Source organism: Ammospiza caudacuta, chromosome 6 (genome assembly GCF_027887145.1).
Source record: "Ammospiza caudacuta isolate bAmmCau1 chromosome 6, bAmmCau1.pri, whole genome shotgun sequence".
Taxonomy (NCBI): domain Eukaryota; kingdom Metazoa; phylum Chordata; class Aves; order Passeriformes; family Passerellidae; genus Ammospiza; species Ammospiza caudacuta.
Window position 1 is genome coordinate 8,183,846 of NC_080598.1, and position 4,761 is coordinate 8,188,606.

The 4,761-nt window shown below is 44.2% G+C and overlaps 1 long non-coding RNA gene across 1 annotated transcript; it reads right to left on the reverse strand.

Moving 5' to 3' along the window:
• Positions 1-553: 553 nt before the first annotated feature.
• On the reverse strand, positions 554-3,184 carry LOC131559471 (uncharacterized). Its single transcript, XR_009274885.1, has 3 exons — positions 3,096-3,184; positions 2,514-2,590; positions 554-765 (listed from the first exon to the last, which is right to left on the reverse strand). It is a non-coding gene; the product is annotated as an uncharacterized LOC131559471 (long non-coding RNA).
• Between the last annotated feature and the right edge of the window lie 1,577 nt (positions 3,185-4,761).

The window sequence follows — 4,761 nt, forward strand, 5'->3', positions numbered from 1 at the left end:
ACAAGTATTCTGCTCCAATTACCTGAAAACATGATTTTGATGCATTTTTTTCCTCCAGGTTTGCTTCAACACTGAGGCAAATATTGGTTTTTCATTGGAAGTAATAACAGGTTTTCATGCAAGGAGGTAGGGGGTAGATTTCAACACAAAGATGGTTAAATTTTTGTGTGTGTAAAAAGCTAATTGTTCTAAGTCTGTGCAACTGGAACAGCAGACCCCTATTCCATCTTTCACTAAATGCTGGCAAATGCAGCCAGCAGAAGACCAAATACTCTCAGAGGTTCAGCAATGTCTCTGGAGATCCTCAAATCCTTCCCAGGGAGCCATGCCTTTGCAAACAAGCCAGGCACATCTTCTGCAACCTTGTCTGCAGCCCAGGGGAAATAAAAGGACACCAACCACATGGGACTGGCATAGCTCTTTTGTTCTCCTGGCAGCTTTTGTTTTAAAAGCAGTGGTTGTCCTCCCTGTCCCTGCTGGAAGCACCAAGAGCTCTCTGCAGGGCAGCCTCTGCCCCATCTCCTGCTGCAAGGCAGGAGCAAGGAGACAAAAACCCCAGGGAAATGCAGTGAGGGAAAAGTGGCCTCCTCCTGCCAGCACATCATCCATCCAATGGCCTGTCTGAATCCCACAGTGCCTTTTCCATGCTGGCCTTCATCAGCTTTGCCTAATCCCCTGAACCTCTGGGAGGGCTTTAATGCGCTCAGCTGTGGCCACCGCAACTTTTCTCTGTGGTTCCAAGCCCCTTGTCCCTCCTGCCAAAATCTGCAGAGATTATTAAATTATTTTTTTAATTTAAAAATATTTATTTCTTTAATATTTTACTAATCTTATTGACTTAATATTTTAAATATAATAATGGTATTTAATTAGAATTCTGAGCTCTGTACTCACCAGAAATACTGATCAAATAATGCTGATCTGCTCCACAGGAACTTCTTTTCACTACTGAACAAACAAATGCAAGAGCTTCCCCAGTGCCTGTTACACCCATGGAAGTCAGCAGCTCTCTGAATTTAAAAGCAATCCAGCCTATTTCTGAAGTGCTAAAGTGCTTCTTTCTTCTTCTGATGGCCTAGGAACTTACCTGTGTGCAATGTCTGTCTATTGGATAGGTGTTTAACATGCATTAAATATTACTGGAGGAGCAAACACTGGACCCTGGCCCTTGCTGATTTTGCCTCAGTGTTTTTCTTGCCTTGCCTTTCTTTGTTAGAATTCAGTCAGCAGGCTGTACCCCCAGCCTTTCTTTGTTGGAAAATAATCAGCTAAAAATTAGTTTTTACACAGGGGACATAAATAGGATCAACTTCAGTGAGAAGACTACATCCCATGAAATTAAACTTATTTACTTGCTTCAGTCTTTTAAAGTATTGTAGCAGCAAATCTTCAAGTGTTGGTGCAGGAAATGATCAGCCAAGCAGGGAGGGAGCTGCTGACTCACAGGGCCACTTGGAATCAGAATCTCAGTGTAACTTGCATTAAATTCCCTAGTTTCTCAGACTTTTGTCTCGGGAGCACATTTAAAAGTAATTTGTTAATGAACTCGAAAGTAAAGAGAAACCCAGCTAATTCTAGAATCATATTTACCATTAAATTCAACACATGTTCAGAAAAATATAGTTTTCCTGGATTGACTGACACCCTGGTTAGCTCATCACAAACTTAAAATCTCATTTTAGCTTGAAAAATCAAACTTGCTGAGCCAAGCCAATAAATAATGCTGTTCAGCATGGGCAATAAATAACCAATTTAGCTGCTTTCCAAATCCATTTACAAGCAATCCTGCAGACATTAAGCAGTTTCATAACTGATACCTAATGGCCACATAATCATATATTTATTAGACCTAATAATTCCTGTTATGCTGGTAAATGGACAAGCATGGTTCATCACATCCCTAATGGTGTCTTTACGGAGTCTTTGAGAAACAACCATGGGCAAGGATATATCTCGTGCTGTTTCCTCTTTCTGGGGCCCCTTTCATGCTGCTTGAGCTGAGAATTTCACATACAAGTCCTTTCTGTTTAATTTCTAGAGAATGTTCCTTGGTATTGATTGTGTCAAGATCTCATTTTCCCCCTGCTGCTCGCTGAAACTTCTTTAAAAATGCTCAAAACCCCTCCCCACTTAAGCTTCTCTTCATTTATCACAAAGTGGAACGAAGAGCACTTCAAAAACAAAATTCACAGGCTTGTGGGCATTTGGCTAACACATTGAGTGTAAGGAGCATGGATGGGAAGATAGATTTTTGCTTGCCATCCTCTGCTGTTCCAGCTGTGTGCAACCCATGGCACCAGAGCAGCACACGAGTGACACCCTGGTCCCTGAGAGCAGCAAAAGTGACTCAGCATCCTCGCCTGGTGACTGTGAAGGGAATTATCACAGCTTTTACTGACAAGGCACAGAGAAGATGTGAGGAAGGAACAATTCTTCATCAGTGCCAGCAGCAATGGAGATGGCTCGCTTAATCTGCCAGCAGCCCGAGGTAGGGAATGTCACTGAAAACTCACCTTAATAATATTGCATTTGGAGGCAAAGCCCTGTCAGTCAGCAGTCTCATTTCTGGCTTCATGGCTCTAATCTAAGGCTGAGGAAAAGCTTTATTAAAAGCAGCTGACAGTATCATTCCCTTCCTTGCCAGCAGCTCAGCCTGGATCCGTGTCTGTCGCGGACACACGGACACCTCCTCACCTGGGACAGCGTGTTCCAAGGAACAGAGCTGCACCAGGGCTGCCCACACCTCTCCTCCTCCTGCTTCCCCTCACTGCCTTTTACAGCCCCTTACAGGAGCAGCAGCATCAAGCCAAAATGTAGAATTTCAGGCCTGTTCACCCCTTGCTGGAATAACCCCAAGGGTTGGCTCAGGCTTGCACCCTCCCTGCTCCCAGCCACGCTCCCACAGGGAATGCTCCTCTCACTCAGCAGCACCAGGGTGGCACTGCCAGGCTGGCAGCACCCAGCCTGGGCTCCCTGGCACTGCCCAGGTGGATTTTGGTATGGAGCTGACCTATTGCCTCCTGTCCTCATTGGTTGTTTTATTTCATATTTCTAGCATCCCATACTGTCGCAATCATATTTCTAAAGTCCCATACCTTCTCAATGATATTCCTTGGGGGCAGTTCTTCACAGCACAGACTACTTCTTCTGCTCATTGCTGCTTCTTAGTCAGAGCTCCTTCCAGGCTCCCCCTGACTGGCCAAGCCCACCCCCTTTTATCACAGTTATCTTCACTGGCTACAGTGCAGCCCAATTAAGGACATGACAGCTGAAGCCCATCAAGAACAACTAGGGCTTATCAGGGAAAGGCCTCTATACAGATATTCAAATACAATACAGATATTTTACTAGCACTCCTACTATATTTCCCCCTTTTCTTTTTCTTACAGCGACAGGTTTTTCATATTCTACTTACAATTATGCAATACATATATTTTCCCAGCTCTCGACTGTACAATGCAAAACAACTAGGACTCCTTCTATAATTGGTCACAAATTAAGGAATTCAGTGGAGAAAGATGTCCTTGATTGTTGGAACCCAGGGCACCAGGAATGTTTGTCTGCACTGCACTACTGAAACTTAAATAATCTATTTAATTTATTTTTATTGAAATGGGTTTTCTCTCTACTCAGGTAATGTGTGAAGAACTTCCCATTGGATCACAGGGTACAGTCCCTAAAGGATTCTCTGGGGTGTCAAGTGCTGGAGAAGCATTGTGTGCAGACAAGCAAGGCAGAGTTCTCAGTGAACCTCTGTGGGTGCCAGGTGTTAGAGAGCTTGCAAGGGTCTTCAGGGTGAGAGAGAGATGAGAATGATCAGAAGGCTTGATTTATTATTTTATTATATATATATTACATTATAACTATGCTAAAAAGAATAGAGAGAAAGTTCTCAGAAGGCTAGCTAAGCTAAGAATAGAAAAGGAATGAATAACAAAGGAGCTCTCTCTGATTCTGTCCCAGAGAGAGCTTGGTCCTTGATTGGCTCTTAATTGTACACATCCAACATGGGCCGATCACAGGTGCACCTGTTGCATTCCACAGCAGCAGATAACCAGTGTTTACATTCTTTTTCTGGGGCCTCAGCTTCCCAAAAGGAAAAATCCTAAAGAAAGGATTTTTATGAAAAGATGTCAGTGACAGTCAGGAGCCAGTGCCCAGCATTGACTGCATCACACACCTGGGACACACAGAGAACAGAGCACAAGGGGCTGCCTCAGGTGTCCAGCTGCTTTGCATCTAGGACCCAGAAAGGGAATTTGAGGGCAAGCAGAAAAGGGACATTTCTCTTTTGTAATCAATCTTCTGCCCATCATTGTGGAAGCCCAGGGCACACAGGGAATATTTCCCTGTCTGCTCTGGGTGCCCTGACCCCCAGGGCAGCACTGACTCTGACCCTCATCCATGGAGAAAGTTTCCCAGACTTCAGGACAGACTGGAATCCACAAAAGTGTGAAACAGATTGTAGAGAGCAGTGTGGGTGTATCACTGGGTGAGAAATTCAGGTTTTGGGGTTTTTAGTATGTTGTGGATGGAAGCAAGATGGAGGGCACAGGGTGTCATCCTGGGTTTCTTCTTCATGCTTCTTCTTCCTTCTTCTCCATGGGTTTGGGTGGCATTTTGTGATTGGGCAGGAAAGTCCCCATTGCAGCTCTTTGGGATCAGTTTTTGGGTTAAAAGGGGAAATAATCCAGGTGTCAGTGCTTAACTGGATAGTTTAGTCTTAAAAGCCCTTGTACCAAGAGATTGTTGGCCATTTTG